Source organism: Vulpes lagopus, chromosome 19, assembly GCF_018345385.1.
Source record: "Vulpes lagopus strain Blue_001 chromosome 19, ASM1834538v1, whole genome shotgun sequence".
Taxonomy (NCBI): domain Eukaryota; kingdom Metazoa; phylum Chordata; class Mammalia; order Carnivora; family Canidae; genus Vulpes; species Vulpes lagopus.
Genome location: NC_054842.1, coordinates 44,230,851 through 44,250,004, shown reverse-complemented (window position 1 = coordinate 44,250,004; position 19,154 = coordinate 44,230,851). Strand labels below are relative to the sequence as shown.

General features: G+C 35.2%; 1 non-coding gene across 1 annotated transcript; it reads right to left on the bottom strand.

The window, feature by feature from the left end:
- Positions 1-17,190: 17,190 nt before the first annotated feature.
- Positions 17,191-17,297, bottom strand: LOC121479183. The gene has a single exon (XR_005984685.1). It is a non-coding gene; the product is annotated as a U6 spliceosomal RNA (small nuclear RNA).
- Positions 17,298-19,154: the final 1,857 nt, after the last annotated feature.

The following is a 19,154-nucleotide window of genomic DNA, read 5'->3' as shown; positions in this document are numbered from 1 at the left end:
GAATAATGAAAAATCCCTGCAAGCATAGAATAATTAAATCAGAGACACCAAGGCAAGTGAAAGCTAGTTCACTTGCTAGTTCACTGAAATTGGTGAACTAAGCTGGGTATGGGACAGTAGGAGGGAGTAGTGGCAGATCAGGAGTGCTTGTGGGCAGTTCCAGTGGATAGTTGCCATGTGTATGGGTGTTGGATCAGGGTTGCTAGAGCTTTTGATTTATATAGATAACTTGGTGAACTATATTTTTTGTAAGACATCTTCTAAGTTTTAAGATTATGTGCAGGGAAAACCAAATGTAGTTGTGGGCCCTAAGTCATGGGCTGCCACTATCCAACATTGTAATGACTACATTTATTGAGAACAAAGCAGAGAGCCTTGCAAAGTAAATTATATGAGAATCTATAGTAGAACAAAATGCCATTATTAAAAACAATGCTATGGTTGCATCTTTATCAACAAAGTAAGATACTCCAGATGTTGCAAAATAGCATATGTAATATGATCCTAAGTTTTGCAGATACATACAGTATATATTTGTTGCATGTGATTTGCATTATATTCACTAAAATCATCATGGCTATCTCTGGGTCAGGAATTCAGGGACAGTTTGATTTTATATTTTCTATTTTTTCTGCTTTGAATATATATTTTACAATGAAATTTAGTTAAAAATAGCAAAATATATTTGATTCTACAATGGAATAGGTAATACAAAATGCAGCAAGAGAACAGAATGAGAAGAACCTGAAGATGGCAAAGAATTTAATAGGAAATTAAGAATGCACTAAGGCTGTTGGAGTAAAAAATTAATGCATTCAAAAGCCAATTTGACAAATATGTTTTATATTACTAGCAGGGTTATTTTCCAAAAGGGTACCAGAGTTACAAAGATAAATAAGATAGAGTCTCTTCCCTCTAGGAGTCCAGAGTCTAATGAGGATCTCCCAGTGTTACCTTTTAATTGTGTAACTTAGAAGTGTAATCACAGAATAAAATAAGGGCACAAGAACAAAGGAATTTAGAGATTGGAAAAACTAATTTTGTTTTTGTGGCCTGATTTAGAATGTCAGGATGATAAAAGTCACAGAAATCAATATTATTATGGAATTATACTTGATTTTAACTGGGAAAATGTCATGATATAATTTAGAGGTATTTTAAAATATAGGGGAAAATTGAATCCTAATGATTTTATTAAAAAAATATACACAGAAAAGGTACAACTGATTTATGTAATTTGTTTTCTTGGGGTTCTAAACATAATTAGGTAAATGCCATGTTCCTGATACAATGGTTGCTCCCTTTTTCTAGTGTCAAAATCTATATAAGGCAAGTGTATCTTGGAGACAAATACAAAAAAATTTAGTTGCTAGAAAGATTTGTCATCATGAAAAATTGTTAAAAAAAAGTCACATACCCTAAAGATGTACTTTTAGGACACTTTGATGTATTTTCTATTATAATGGAAAAAAAAGGAAGAATTAAAACAATGAAAATTTCAGGTAGTTAAAAGTTTAATTTGTGCTTTGTAAAAGCATCTTATAGAACTTCACAAGAAGCATTTAAGACAATTAAAATATATACATAGAGCAATCGCTTGCAAAATGAAACATGAATTGACACAATGAAATGTGCAAATGATGTAAAGTGGTGGTAGGGGATGCTAAGCATAAAGGACACCATGAAACTGAGGGAATTGGCTGACTAGAAAGAGCATATGTAAATAAATGGTATCTGTAATTCAATATATAGAGATGCAAGGTAATGATCCTAGACACTAAATTCAAAAGGAATGTGCTGTCAGTAGCCATATGCTGCAAAACATTTAAGAGGAAAAGAATCTCTGGGTATTGGTAGAAATGCACAGTAAAAGTTCCTGCATAGGTTTTCAGAGCAATAACCTCCTGCACAGTTCTAAGAGGCACTAATAAACATCAGGTTTAAGTAGAGGGAATTATGAAAGGGTTTTTAAAAATGTTGCTGGATCATGTGTAGAAAGCCACATGCCTTTCCTTTAGTGTGAAAGTAGGGAGATGATAAAGTTAAGAAAAACAACAACATAATACCAAAATGATAAAAATCTAAGATTTACTGAAAACAGAAAAAGAGATACATGAAAGAGCACCAGTCATAATCAAGTCTTGAAGAAAATGTTTAGTTCACAATTCTGTACTTTTCTAAGGATATGTCTTTTTACAAACCACATTTTCAAACTTGTGTTACTTTTATAAATACTCTTTTTTTCAGTGTTTTTATTATATTAACTTGAACATTGCACTCCTTTCAAACAAAACTAGATTGGTACTGAATAAAGACATTCTTAAACCTTTATTCTTAAAGACTATACCTGGTGGCACTGAGCTTAATGTTTATCATTCTGATGCACACTTTTTCCATTAACTTCCTCATCAGGCTCAGGTTCCCAGGTGTGCTGGACTTGCGGGAATGAGATTGTGGCCTCAGCTCCAGCCCACTCTAGGCAGAGGCCAGGATGAGAGCACTTGCTGAACCACATCAGGTTTCAGGGCCTAAATCCTTTTTCTTCTCTTTGACCTTTGCTATCACTTCCTCCTCCTCCTCCTCCTCCTCCTTCAGAACCAACTCTTTCTCCAGTGTGAAGTCTGATATGTAACAGTCATTTCCAGGCCATTCTGTGGGGAAGATCAGGGTACTTGCTCTGTGAGGACTCCTGGAATTGATTAAATTTTATACAAATTTGATTTATGATCATTTGAAATATTACGACTTAAAATATTAATGAAATTTAATTGCCACATCATGCTGGAAATTAAATTAAAATCCTTCTTACAAGGATTTTTCAAAACCCAAAAGTTCAGGAGAAATCTTAGACTCTGCTTGCATGTTCTGCATTTATGCTGAAACTCAAGATCAAGAAAGTTTGTCCCATGTTCCAAATTAAAAACAAAAACAAAAGCAGCAAAATCAAAACTTGCATACTTTCAATCACGGACAGGTCCAGTAATTTACAAACTAGTCTATTTCTAAGCTGGTAAATAGAAAGGACCCATAACCATGTCACAGTCTTACAGGAACTGGCACTTTTTGGGGGTAGGGGTTTGGTCAATGTGTTACTCTTCTATTGACCTCCATGGTTATTATACTTTGAAATAGTAAAAACTCCTCTTATAATATCATGAACATTCACTAAATGGTGGAGATACTCACCTGAAATTTAGCAATTTTGGAAACAGAGCTAGATGTCAAAAAACATGGCTAAGAAGGCTAAATATTGCCATGCTAATTTAGGAGAGAGTACTCTGCAAAATATCAGTGATAATATTGAGACAATAAAAAACAAGCATCATTAAGCAAAACTACTTTCTAAAGATTATAGATATATGCAGGCAGGATATATACTCAGTACTTTCTGTTTATTCTATTGGGAGAAATAATCTTGAATAATTCCAGTTTTGAATTATAGGAGGACCTTTAGGAGTGGATGCCTCCAATGCATAAAGCTCAACTACCCTGTAACCCTGAGATTGCCTTAATAGGTAACCTTAACTACAGTCCACCCCCCCCACCACCCCCCCATGGCACCCTGACTCTTCCAAAGCCTGGGGCCTCAGCTTGCTTGAAATTTTTGAGCTCTAATAATGCAGACAACACGAACTCCAGAAGACCAGCAGTACTGGGCTTCACTTGTCTCACTGCTGCATGGTGTCGTGCCAGCAAACTTAGTTCAGTTTCTATAGTAATAGAAGATAAACCAATGTACTTGATTGTATCCTTTTAATGACTTATTTTGTCTTAGGCTGAATTATCTGTGTAGGGTTCTGTGTGTTGGGGGTGGGGGGCAGTGTTCATATAGAACACTGCTGAAAAGCCTAGATATATATTGCTGGTACAAATCCCGAGTTTCTTTTCTGTTATATTAGCGTCCACAGTTTCTTAGGTTGTACCTGATTGGTACTTGGCAAACACATAACGAAATGATGGAAAGTATGAAATAAATTTTGTGGTCTTGCCTAGCTGCCTAAACAATATTCCTAATATTTCATCCACAGTAAAATACATTCTGAGCTCCCAATAACTAAGTTACAAGGGTGCCGTCGGAACTTATTCTGCTGATTTAAATTAAGGCTGGTTTATAAACTATAAGTTGAGAACCACTGCTGCAGATGGATTATTTGTGTCCACAATTACGCTGCAGAAAGCAAATTATGCCATATCTCTTAGGCAGCAAAATCCTTTCTAGTCAACCTATGATGACTGTGTTTTAACTTCCCTATCTTCAGAAATGAATCCATTCTTTTCAGCTGTAATTATCTTGGCTCAGAAAACCTAGGCATTTTTTTTTTCTGCAGAGTCTCAGTGATTCATCATAAGAAACAGAAACTGGCCAAAATAAATTGTGCCAAGATTCCTCAGGGAAAAGAGCTATATAACTGATTGTGGATTCAATTTTGCAGTCAGTATTCTTTCTGTAAGTTAATTGTGTCCATTTAAGGTCATGAAAAGAAAGAAAAAACACAACAAGTAAACAAAATACATTTCACTTAGGACATTTTGTTCATGATAGTTTTGTATCTTTAATAAAGATGCGCATGTATTCCCATCAATACTGGGCTAATAATACCGAGAGAGTCTGAAATTGCAGCCTCTGAAAAGACATATGCATCACTGTCACGCTGTTTCTCGGCCTCACATTGGTGCAGAAAGATAAATACATCTAATGATTATTGTACCACTAAATGGCCTACTAGATCCATAAGAGATTTCAGAGATTAGTTTCAAAGAATTGGAAAAAGTAAAATTATGATTTGAATATGAAATCAAAATCTTCTGGTTTTAGTGAAAGAAGACTAAAGATGGAGGGCAGCTTGCAAACTGGTGAATGTTTGTGGCTTATGGCATGTTTCCTTTTTTTTTTCATAGAAAATCTAGATAGAACTTACAAAATTTACAAAAGGAACTCATATATAGCAAGAGTGTACGCTAACATGGAAGATGTTAATAGTGCTATTAGCCAGTGTGATTTCTATCATTATCAGCCATTATTCTAAGAATGGTAAGTGGCAGATAAAGAGCTCAGTTGAAATTTCCATCTTTTTTGTAGTCAGCATGTAAAATGCATATACTATCTCTAAATTGTCACCTTTTTGTCACAAATTGCTCATTATATTTGCTTAGACTTGTGAAATGGAAAATATTTTATTTAAAGGACATAAAGGCAGGAAACATTGAGTAAAAGACCTGTGACTGTTTTTAGAAGGTGTATTTTAAAATCTTTAGTAGTAGTTCTAGACTATGAATGAGTCAATAGAAGCTAGCAAATCTCCTGGCAATTAAAAAAAAAAAAGAAGAAGAAGGAAAGAAAAGAAAAGAAAGGAAATGGGGGTAAAATGCTCAACTGTGGCTAATGTGACCTGGAGAGAAGCTCTAGATTTTTTTTTTTTTTTATTAAAAGTAATTTTGAAAGCCTCATTTGAAAGGGGCCTCAATGAAGCAGCTCAGGAAGCTCTTGAAATCATCTGTAAGTAACTTATTTTGATCAGGAGTTATGTGGGTTAATATTTAGTGGCTAAATGTGGATATATAAATGAATATAATGCTATGTAGGAAAAGTTGTTAATACTTGTTAATAATTACATGTCACATTCAAAGATTAAAATGCAGATAGAATATACAAGAATTTTGATCTGATGTAAAGACCAGAAGACAAAAAAAAAAAAAAAAAAAGTAAAAAAAAAAAAAGGATAGTTTATATTGTTCTCTTTAGGAGAGAATGTGGCAATATTCATTTATTCCAGATTAACATATTATAATCTTTGACATTGAGTTGCTATTCTGCTTGTGGAACAATTTCTTAGATGTTTCATGTTGAAATAGTGACTTGACATCCCAAAGCCAGGAGATAGCATGTTACAGAATCTGAATTTATGTTAAACTTTTCTTTATGCAGAATTCAAACAGTTTGTACTTTGTAAATGCCCAGTAGATAGAATTTAAATTCATGTTCTGTGCAATGAGAATGGCTATACATAGCAATAGCTCCCAGATTACCAGACTTTCAAGTGATTTTTGAACCATCATCATAGAAAAATTAAATTTTGTTCTTGAATAGCTTTAGTGCAAAACATATTTTGAATGGACTTGAATTCTGTAAGAATTTAAAATATGTATATAACACGTATGAAAGCTCTCAGCTTATGGAAAAAAACTGTTAACTATCTCCTGCCATTCTGAATGCATTAGAATTGAGGTGCATCATATTATGGTTTCTAAAAAAATGGTATTTCAAAGGAAAATATTTCATGAATGGGTAAGCCTTTATAATATATAGGGCATTATTATAAACATTAAAATATATTTATTAAAAATAAGCATTTTATTTTTAGGGTATTTACTAGAAATACCCTAAAAGAATAACAGTTTGACATCCACCATTTTAAGCTAGTGCTCTAAACATTGCATCAATAGTGTGTGCAATTTCTAATATATGCTTTTTAATCATTCTTCTTGCTTCTTCAAGCAAAAACAACAACTTACACTCATTGGCATTAAATGACAGAAATCACAGTTAGTAATTCTGGTTGAAGCCTTTTGTTAATACCTCATATTTATCAAAAAATTCCCTGTTCTAGGTTATAATGTATACTGCAATTGAAAAAACACAAATGGTACCAGAGAGCATACGGTTTTTTAATTTCCTTAAAAATAAAAAGCTAGGGAATTAAATGCCTGCTAATGAAGTGTTACATTTCTTAGTTTTCTGCAACTCATTTTAATTGAAAAAAATCCCTTAAAGTGTCTCCCATTTTCCAATTCTCAGAAGAGAAATAAGAATGATCTATAAAAGAACAAGCAGTTCAATGACTAAAAAACTGAAGCGAAAGGAGCTTTCTTTTAAAAATTTGCATTCTCTATATATACATGGGAAGAGGTACAGCGTTCCGATGTTCAGATTAATTTTTAATAGGTTTTTCAAACATTTGGATAGATATTTCTGTAGAATAATCTTAGTAGTTTAAGGGAGTGACAAATGAACATTTTAGGCTCACCTGACCCCTGGCAACACTGAACTAAATTACCTATTCTCCAAGCAGAGCCCTCTATACATCTTTTTCTCCCTTGAAATGCCGATTAAAACAGCAAGAGGCTGATGAAAAATATGTTGTGTTGACACAGACATAAAGCAATAAGGGAGATGTATGAAATTATAGTGTGATTCTGGGACCAGGTACAAGTTGAATTGCAAGGTATGAGTAGGCTTCCTGAGGCTCAGTTTCATCCACAAGGAAGGGCAATAGTCTGAGGGCTGGGGAAAGGTTGAAGTGTTGGTCCAAGGAAGACAGGGTGAGCTTGTGTCTGTAAGGGAGCTTGGATGACCCAGGACACCTAATTTCTCCTCTTTGCTCTACCTTTTACTCAGGGAAATAATTGTGCTGTTCATGAAGGCCTGTGTTCCAACATCATCTTTGGTTTTGAGAAACTTTGTTATTGGCCATGAAATGAATGTAAGACGCTCAGAGAAGTGTTCCCACATATTCCCACACACTCAGGACATTCTCTACAGCCCCATCTGAAGCTAAAGAGGGAGAAGGTGATGGGGGATATGAAAGAAAGTAGAGGAAGAGATATACCTGAAGGGAGAGCAGGGAGAGAGGTAGGAGAGGGCAAAGGAGGAAGTGGAAGAGAAGGTGTAGAAAGAAGGCTAATGTCTGTTTTTTCAAGTGAAGCATGCTCACCTAGAATCAAATACCATGTGTGTACCTATGCGTACATGAGAGTACTCTTGAGCCCCCGTGCAAGTGCACGTACAGTGTTTACTCAGGCATCCTACAAGAATGATGAGTGGGCACTTGGCCTCAGGGTGGAGGGACCTCAGTGGTACAATGGATAGAGCTCTGTAGTCTCTGAGAACACTGTGGACTGGGCTGCCAGGCCTGTGAGGGCTTTGCCACATAGCCACACTGAGAAAAAAATGTTTTTTCACACTTCTTCACTCTCCCCTGCTATTTGAATGTCCAGTCTCCAAAATTCTGAGGATCCCTATAACTTTGTTATGAAGGAATTTCGGTACCTGAGATGTCTTGGTATCCAATCTTGCAGCGGAGCTGTTTTATTTATCTAGACCCTGTCTTTTTGTGGAAGGATGTTCTATCTCATAACCAGAACAGGGAAAATGATAGTATCTGTTTCAAAAACATGAAAAACAATGGGGACTATATCTTAATGAACTTACCTTTTTGATAAGAATGTACTCTTCTAAAAAATATAAAACATTTATAGTGTGCAACTTTTACACATTTCCCCAGAGTACACATATTTCTTTTATTCATTTATATGCCTATTTTTGCCACTTAGGATTCAGACCAGCAGTGAGGCTACCATTTTTAGAAAATGGATCATGAGAATAGTTGAGTGGGAACAAATAAAGGAAGGGTGAATCATCCTATAATAAAGGAGGGGTGAATCATCCTCTAATAAAGTAATTAGTCCCTTTATAAATCAATTCTTTAGAGCCAAGCTGATTGCATGATTGATTTACTCGACACAGATGAAGGAAAGGATGACATTTAAAGTTAAAATTTAGGTACCACTAATGGATGAAGATCAATTACAATGAGGGTGAAGGAGGGAAGGAGATGATCAATTGCCAGAGTTTTTAGTTCACATAATTCTTCCCTTCTATCCTCTAGAACTAAATTCTGAGACTTTTAGGGGAATATATTACAAATTGATTAGACAAGTTCACCAGAGGCGTTTTACATGGGGGCTGGGGATTCTCCTAGGAAAGCACTTACCCTGAAGAAAAAGGCACCTGGACCAAGACATTGAATGAGCGAGAAAGTCTTTTGAAGTAGAACACAGTAACTGACCCTCAGCTTTATCTTCTGGCTTAAGCATCCTTACCCCTGGCTCATGGGTGAGGCCAACGCAGATTATAGTGGCCACAAGAGAGACTTGTTGACCTGAAAACTTTGCAAGTCACTGGAACACAAAGAACACAGCTTTAGAGATGCCTCTAGACATCATGAAGCAGGAAGGGGAACAGACACATTGTGAGCCCTCGAGGGACCATGCTTCCTTGAACGGTGGGAACATCATTTGGCAAGTTCGATTCCTGGGCGAAGATGGAAGAATAGTACCACAGCTGTTGTTGGAATCCCCTTGGGAATCATCACAAATACTTGATGGGATTTTGTAGGGCGTTAAAGGTTTTGAAATTTCTGTGAAAGGCCAGAGCCAGTGCAATGTGAGGTACAATTTTTGCTGTGATCCTATTATTTCATAAAGTCTGGGAATACTGAATTTAAACAGACATGTATATTTTTTGGGTAAGATGAGCTGGAAGTTTTGGCGTGGTTTGACATTTCAGTGGGCTTACAACAATGTTACTGGCTTGCAGGCATTTTGGATGACTCTTGTGGTGGGGAAGAGATTCCTGATTTTAGCCTCAAAAACTGTCAGAGTGATTTAGCACTTTAGGGGATCTGGATGGAGAGTTACGTTCTTGCCGATAGAAATTAGGAAATAAAACAACTCTAGGATCACGGCTAAAGAAGCTCAAACCATGGCCAGTATTCTAGGAGCTTTCCTAGAATGTGTCTGGAAGGTGTTTCTACCTGAGCCAGTTGCCACAACAGCTAACACTCACCTGGCAGTGTGGCAACGTGGCATTGTTGGTGAAACCCTTTGTTAGTAGATCTTTACAAAATTTATACACAGCAATGTCCTACTTGGCTAGAGGTCAGACTCCCAGCACCCTCTGTTCCCTGTAATGCAAACTTAGAAGTAAGCAAAAAGGTCCTTGTGTACTCAAAATAGACTATGTCCCCAGACTAAAGCCATGGACTTTCTTTCTTACAGGCTTACGTGCTGTCACTTAGAAATTGTTTATTCTTACTTAACTGAGGTCATAATAATTTGGGAGTTTTCTGGTTTCCCAGCTCAAAGTAGATTAGAAGTAACAAATTGGAAAGGGGCAAAGGAATGTTCGAAGCAAACAAACTAGCAGTAATGAAGTGACATTTATTAGGTAAGGAAAGGGGAAGCAAAAAATTAAGAAACACGGAACCGTGTGTGTTTTACAGAGTTATGCAGTGATAATGATTCATAATGATAGCACAGTTATCAAAAAGGCCACTTTATGTTCAGCACTTGCTATTTTTAAAAAGGCAGAGGAGAATTTAATACAGTTTTCAAAAATTTACATAAAATGATATAAAAAATAGGTTTGAGCATCCAAAGGGGTAAGTTTGAGCTATCTAGATGAAATGCATGGTCTGCCTCCTTCCCAAAGATGATTACTATATTTGAATTCTCAGAGCACTCTATTTGTACCTTTCTAATGGCACTTGCTGTTTTCATCATTGTATTACAGTCATTTGAGTTCATGCTAAATGCCATTTAACTCACTTGGAGGCATGGAGGAAGCTGGATTTAGTCTCTATCATGCTATGATGTATGTGACTTTGATGAGTCAGTCTCCCTGCTTTAGCTTTTTTATTTATAAGACGTGGGATTTGGAACAAATGAACTTGAAGTCCTTCCAGTTTGTAAATTGTATTCCTTTATTTAGTAAATTATAAGAATTTTATAGTGATGTGCAGAAGTGTAGATGGGATCCCAGCTTTACACATTAAGGACATCTGTAGTCACAACCAAAACAATTACATGACCCTATTGCCTGATAAATACTCATTCTTTGCAACATAAATAAAGGTAATTTTTTTTTCAGTTATATTTAGCTTCCATTGTTTGTATTGCTTGGCAACCATTTTCTCTTCTGATACTACTTTGGAAAAAAAGCCTTTGCTATTATCTCAGTTTCTGTGGTCCTAGTGAAGTGACCTCATCTATTGGCTCTAGGATAGTCAAATGACCCAGACCCGACTAATCAGCATAAGCCATCCTTTAGGTCAGAGTGATTGGTTCAGTGATGGACATGTACCCAAGCTGATACAGTAGAAGTCACTTCCAGGACATTTTTTGGAGATATTCACACATTCAGGAAATGTGCAGATATTGTACCTTGTTAATGTTTTATATTCTCTAAAAGAGTACATCCCTATAAAATACAAGTACATCGAGTTATAGCTTCATTGACCTATAAATCTACATATATCAGCAATATATTTCTTTCATTTTTTGAGTAAATTAAATTACTTATTGTAATTTGTAACACAAATTGGCTAGTACGCAAATTAGTTGTAAATCATCCTAATGAGTTCCAAAATTTTGTGGATTTTAGATATTATTGATGTGATCTCTTTTTTTTTTTTTTTGCATGCATCTGTCCCTTGCTAAGTAATGTTCCACCCAGGTGTTGATTTGAAATAGGAAATGACTTTAACCTCTTTCAATGACTTCTCCATCCTCACAATCTAATTTTAGAACATTTTCATCATCATCAAAAGAAACCCCATGTCTATTAGTTGTCTTGCCTCATTCCTCTACCACCCATCACCATTTACCCTCCCCAGCTTGCCCTGCACCCTATAGCCATAAGCAACCACTAATTTACTTTCCGTGTCTATCAGTTTGCTTATTCTGGACATTTTATGTAGATGGAGTCATACAACATGAGGTCTTTTTGTATGACTTCTTTACTTAGCGTGATGTTTTTAAAGTTCACCAATGTAGTATCCATAAGCACTTCATACCGTTTTTTTTCAATAATAGTTCATTGTGAAGATATGCTACATTTTGTTTAACCATTCATCAGTGAATGGATATTTGTTTTTTTCCATTGTCAAAATACTATGAATAATAATACTATGCATAAGGTATGCATAAAGATTTGTGTGGACAAATGCTTTTATTTCTCTTGGGTGTATATCTAGGAATGGAATTGCTGGGCCATATGGGCATAGAGATCTTAAACCTAGGTCTTGCTAACTGTGAACCCTGTTCTGTTTTCCAATTACTCAAGACTGCTTTTTCATCTTCTATATAATTTATTAGAAGGATGTACCACTGAGGTTTTAACTTCAACTTTGTTCTACGAGAAGTTGAATGAATAGTAGTAATTTTCTTCCCTCTGTCCCTGACTTTCCCTAACACACCACCTTCAGAAAATAGTCTTGCCAATTTGTTCTGGGATCTCTTGTCCCAAGGGAAATTAAAGCTATTTGTGTTTCGAAGGCAATAAACAGGCCCCTTGTAGGCCATTTGGGGAAAGGATGGAAGAGTGGAGGATTTGGGCTTTGTGAATTTCCAAGAGATATTTAGGATGTGTTTTCTAAATGGAGGGTAGAGTTGTGTATTTATTGTGTATTTATTGGTGTATTTATTGGGAGAAATCTGGGGAGCAGTGTGTGAGATGCCCCTATGGCTATGGACAGCTATCAAAGGCACCTCTCTGACTTGTCTGGAGATACAGTGAAGGACCAGAAGGTAACAATAATAAATAGAATTATAGTAAAGGTGGTGACCACCGAAGTTTAGGCATGTTCCCTGATCTCCTGGAGCCATAAATTCCCAAGGTCTATGCGTAATCTTGAAGGTGCCAGACTCAGTAGTGACCACAACTGGAGTGATTCTGCGAAATCTGGTGGTTGCAGCCATATTAATCTAGGGAAGAAAAATGTTGCTTAGGTGCTAAAAAGGGACTGGCTATAACTGTTTTAAGTTTATAAAAGATCTAAGTTATATGCCCGTCTTTTAAGATATGTAAACTATCATGTTTTTAAATAGCATAAGTAACATTATTATTGGCCTCATAATTTCCTTTATTTCAAATAAACAATAACTGATAGGGTAATTTCACTGAACCATAGAGAAAACAATTACCAATATATTTTCATATCCATGATGTCCAGATGTGAAAATTGGCAGCCATAGTCATTACTTTTTCTTTCATGCCATTATAAAGCCATTTTTAAAACAAGAGATGGTTATGAAACCTGTTTATCAGGAGACATTTAACAAGTTATATTAAAATGAGCACAACTTTCAATGATTTTTTTCCTCTTTAATAGTGTATTTTGGTTTCAGTGTTTTTCACATATTTGAATATAGGTACATATATGTATATATAAATAAACACTTTGAGAAAACGATAGTAGTTGATCATTTATGGATTGTCCAGTAGTTCTTGATATTTCCTGGATGCTAGACATAAATTGTCTTTTCTAACTTTAACAATGAAAGTTTTTGGTGGGTGTGATTTTCATCTTTTTATTGATGAAAAACAGGGACTCAGAAGGTCAAGGAGGTTGCCCAAAATCATACATATAGTAATTGGTCGAGTTAGATTTTGATCTCGTTCTTTCCACCATGTTTTGTTCTGAGAATTATTAATTATGGTAATTAATATTAATTATGATAACTATTCACATTATATTATTATATTTCTAGTATGTGCCAGGCACTTGGGTTAGAGTATCAGGGATGGAACAATTGTAGCTACGTTCTCTCATATTGTCACTTAAATTTTAATTGTCATCAACATTTCCCTCTCACCTCCTCCTTAACTACTTGATTCTTCCTTCTCATTGCCCTGTTTATATCCTGTAAGCACCATCACCTTTTTTAATGGTGTCCTGACCGGTACACTTCCTGCTCAAGATGTACTAGTAAAACAAGTTATATATGACATAAAGCAAGGAAAACATCAAAGAGGCATTGCATTCACTAGGCTTCCTGGGAACAGCTGAGTGCAAACATTGTCCACAGGCTTAGGTTTAAGGAGAAAAATAATTTACAATGTCAAGTACTATATGGATACATGTACATTTTATGCCACAATCAACCCAAACATATCAATAGGACCTTTGAAGCAAAGTCTTAATGTAATAACATGTAGTTTCAGAAATGCAGAGTAAGTGAAGATAGATGTAGCAATTTCAAAGTACCAGAATTGTTTAAGAAATTAGCCCCAAACTCAGTCTGCTCTAAATCAGATGGATTTATCCTCTTCTAAATATGGGAACCAGGAAGTAACATATTACTTGATTAGATTTTGACCACACACACATAAACAACCAGGAGGAATCAATCAAAAATATGATAGTTCTCAGCAGACTGAACTTTTCTTTCTAAATTTTAGGTGTGTGTGTGTGTGTATATATATATACACACACACACACACCTAAAAAAAATATATATATATGACAAAACAAAAACCTCACTGCCAAAAATAAACTGAAATGAAATACCATGTAAAGCATTTCTTCCTCCAACCCAAGTATTTCTGTGGGGTAAATCAGCTTGAAGGAATTCAAATTCTGTTTTGATTATGTCACCACTTACATTGCCTGCCCCAGGGATTTATTCCTTGCCTGACTTAGCACCAAAATCCTGAAAATAGAGTGAGCATTTGGCCTGTATACCCCCACTTGAAGAGTATTGGAAATATTAAACTCTGGACTGAGACCAAATGCTCTTACTGGGTCTGAAGATAAAGGATGACTGTCTGAACTTGTTTATTTTTGTAGTGGGGGGTATTAAATTGTATTTCATGTGCTATTGTATACCAAGAATGAATTAGTACTATTTAAAAGCAAATGCCTAAAATGTTCATTTTTGAGTTGTTTTGCTTTCAGTAATCCCCCTAGTCTTGCCATTTTTTTTCATATTCCTTTTTCATTAGTGGGTGCATTTTATGTAATAATAGAACTGTAAAAACACGACATTTTCATTTTGCTTTCGTTTAATTCCTTATCTAAATGTTTAACTGTTCTTCATTATTTTATTCTGTACACACATTTTCCTTCTTAACTGCTTCCTTAAGTGAAAGAGGGATGCATTGAAATACTCCAAGTCAATCTATGGACTTTTTAATATATGTGTTTCTCTGCCTGTGTAGAGAATGTCACATTCATTTATCTTTTAGCAGGTTAATACAAAAAAGTGTTTTGGGGCTAATCAACCAGGGCTGAGGTCTACTATGTAAGTTTGTTATCCCATTTACCAATACCTTAACATACTCTAGGTTTTATTTCTTTTCCACTGCTGGCTTGTTCTAACCATTTCAAGTTAACAATTAACATGTAACTAATATGCATACATGTTATATATATATATATATATATTTTTTAATCATGGTGACTTGAGAGAATATAGATGTTTTGGAACATTTATTAAAGACACCTAATTCAAGAAATAAAACACTGTCAATACCCTAGAAGCCATCATGTCTCTTCCCAGTAATATTCCCTCCCTCTTTCCAAAGGTGATACTATTCTGGCTGTAACACCAGAATAGTCTTGAACGTTTTAAAATTTACCTGCTAGCTTAATAACTTTTGGGTTTGGCCATGTTCACTCAACAAATGCTTATGGAATCATTCATGTTCTTTGTAGAATTTATTTGGATTTTTTAATTATATTCTGTATTGTATGGCTCAGTGAATTATTTGATTTTTAAATCATTTTTACTATTGATGAGACTTTGAATTGTTTCTAGTTTTTTTTTTTAATTTTTATTTATTTATGATAGTCATCAGAGAGAGAGAGAGAGAGAGAGAGAGAGAGAGGCAGAGACAGAGGGAGAAGCAGGCTCCATGCACCCGAAGCCTGACGTGGGATTTGATCCCGGGTATCCAGGATCACGCCCTGGGCCAAAGGCAGGCGCTAAACTGCTGCGCCACCCAGGGATCCCTGTTTCTAGTTTTTAGCCATTATCATTATTGCTACTATGAATATTTTTTACATACTTTCGCATGAACATATGTACCTTTTTCTGTTAGCATATACATAGGGATGGAGTTGTTGTGTCAAGGGGTATGCCTATGTTCATTTATCTTAAGTAAATTTTGTTAGTTTTTCAAAATAGCACCAGTTTACACTTCTACTAGCAGAGCATTAGACTTCCAACTGTTCTGTTTTCTCAGTATCACCTGATATTGTTAGTCTTTTTTTAATTTTTTAAAGTTTTTTTTTTAAAGATTTTATTTAATTATTTGAGACAGAGAGAGAAAGAAAGAGAGAACAGGGAGGAGAGGCAGAGGGAGAAGCAGACACTGTGAGAAGCAGGGAGCATGATACGGGGCTTAATCCCAGGCCCCTGGGATAATGACTTGAGCCAAAGGCAGATGCTTAACCAACTAAGAGACCCAGGAAAACCTGACGGGTAGTCTTTTAAAAAATTTTTACGCATTTTGATGTGTGTAGAGTGATATCATATTTGGATTTAATTTGCATTTCTTTGGTAATTAATGAAGGCAAGCATCTTTTAATATCTTTATTATTCATTTGCTTATCCTCTTGTGAAGAGTTGATTCCAGTCTTTTGCCCATTTTTCTATTTTCTTTTCTTTTTTATATAATTTGTAGGCATCTTTTACATATATGAAATATAAGCCCTTAGTCAATTATATATACTATAATCATCTTCTCTACCTTTGTGTTGTGATTGTTCACACACTTGAAAAGTTCTAAATTTTCATGTAATCCAACTAATCAACTTTTCTTTTATGGTTAATGTTCTTTATTTTTACTTAAGAAAACTTTGCTGCTCTAAGATCATTACTATATTCTCTGATATTATTTTGTTGAAACTCTATTGTTATCCTTTCATGTTTGGATCTGTGATCTGTTTGGAATTAATTTTTTCTGTGTGGTATAGGAAGGGTTCTAGTTTCATCATTTTCCATATGGACCACTAATTCTTCCAGCACAGTCAAGTCTTTTTTTTTTTTTTTTTAAAGATTTATTTGAGAGAGAGAGAGGCGGAGGCAGAGGCAGAGGGGGAGGGAGAGAGACACTCAAGCAGACTTCATGCCCAGGTGGAGCTAGACATGAGGCTCCATCTCACCACTCTGAGATCAGACTTGAGCTGAACCCAAGATTTGGAAGCTTAACTGACTGTGCCACCCAGGTGCTGCTAAGAAATATTTAACCACTATTCTACATGCCACATTCCCCAGATTGCGAGTCTGCTTCTGAAATATTATTCTGCTCCATTGGTTCATATTTGTCTATTTTTGCAGCAAGAGAAACTACCTTTATTATACCTTAATAGTAAGTTCTAATGTCCAGTAAAAGAATATAGAGTAGTATCCCAATTTGTTTCCTCCTAAAGACTGTTTTTGGCTATTCTTGGCCATTTAAATTCATATGTCTTTGATTACATCTCAGTTAAGGTATTTTTAATCTCGGCATGATTAGATCTCAATTCTGCAGTAATGAAGTCTCTAGAATCCTTTATGCTTTTTGCAGAGCCACCAGTAACTTTATAATTGTACTTCTGAATTGAATTTTTGACATTATATTTTAAAAAATATATGGAATACTTCACGAACTTGTGTGTCGTCCTTGCACAGAGGCCATGCTAATCTTCTCTATAGTGTTACAATCTTAGTGTATGTGCTGCTGAAGCAAGCACTCATATGCCTTTGAGAATAATCAGATTGACACACAAAAGTTCTGCTGGAATTGTCATTTGCATTGCATTGAATCTAAAAAGTAATTTGGGAAGCACTCATATTTTTAAAAATCTCTAGTCTTCCAGTCCAAGAATTTAGATTTATTATGTTTTTCTATATATTTACATATTCTTTATTTTTATATATGTATATATATATTATTTTTCGGTAGAGAAGTCTGCTATACTTTTGTTGGCAGATCTTCACTTCTTAGGGACTAAAAGCCTTTTATTTTATCTTATTTTTTTTAAAATATTTTATTTATTTATTCATGAGAGACAGAGAGAGAGAGAGAGGCAGAGACCCAGGCAGAGGGAGAAGTAGGCTCCATGCATGGAGCCTGACGTGGGACTCAATCCCGGGACTCCAGGATCACACCCTGGGCTGAAGGCAGTGCTAAACCGCTGAGCTACTAGGGCTGCCAGTAAATTATTTGGCAGCACATCACTTCGTTTCCAAACATAAGAGGATTTTTTTTATTGCTTTCTAACTTAATTCTTTTATAGTCAGAAAACATCTGTATGATATCAATTTGTGAAAATTTGTTAACATTTGTTTTATGCACTAGTGTATGATTAATTTTGGTAAATGTTCTGTATACACAGTGTTCTCTACTTATTAAGTAGATAAGTTTGAGGTGGAAATTTTATTTCTTATTTTATTTTATTTATTTTATTTTTGAGGTGGAAATTTTAATTTACCTTTGGGACAGACCATTTTTGTATTTTGAGGTACAAAAAAAGAAACAAAATTTTTAAGCGTATTTAAAGCAAGTATCCAAAAAAAATAAAAAAAATAAAGCAAATATTTAGTCATGGTACTTGGGAAAGCCCTTTATAGAAATGGTCTAAATGCAGATATTCACATGAGAAAGTTGTATTCTGTTGGATGCTATAAATTGGGATTATCTTTATCATATCTCTGTTTTGTGAATTATGATTCTTATAAAATTAATATTGAGGAAAAAATTATAAGGCCTTTTGCAGAGTTGTATTTATTTTTCTTTGATCAGTTGACTGTAGAAGATGGGAGCTATGTGAATAGTCTAAGAAGGCTGGGCTTTTCCTGGACCTTGGTTTGTAGTCTAAAATGGAATAACCCAGGTTTTGAGAAATATAGTGATGTTGGACTACAGTGCTCTAACGTCTTGAGGGAGAGTGAGAAGCAAAGGGCAGGGCTATGAATGACACCAAGGATAAGGTTATAAACTTGATTTGCATTTTTCAGTGATTGGAAAGATGTTCCCTTGAAGGGAGTACTGTCTTTTTGTTAGTCCTGTAATTGAAAATGAGCTCTTGGAAAGTACTACCTCTCCCTCCTTCGGAGGCACCCAAAGGGGTATTTTATCATCTTTCTTCCTTTTATCAGAACCTATTTTTAAATTGTTAGTATTAAAGCCTTAATCCCTCCTTAGTTGGCTCTTGAGGGACTTCTTTCATTTTTTCCTCTTTACCCTTATATTCCTAGAATTTATGGGTTTCCTGTCAAAGGGGAACTTTTATATAATATGTATTAGTATAATGAATCCCAGAAGTTTAATGCAATAAAATTTTGTTTTTCATTCATGCAAAGACCAGTGGGGGTTAGTGGGAAAAGGAAGGAAGATCTCCTGTATGTGCCTCCTCCAAGAGTTAAATCAGGGGATTATTTTTCTAACTCTCACGTGCCCCTTCAACCTCTACATTTTTCACATCTAACAATATAGAGAGTAAAGAGAGTGTGTGAAAGATTTCAGGGGCATTTAATGGGTATCTAATGGTAAGGACTAGAATTGGCATTCTTTATTGACTCAATCTAAGATACATGGTTCCACTTAG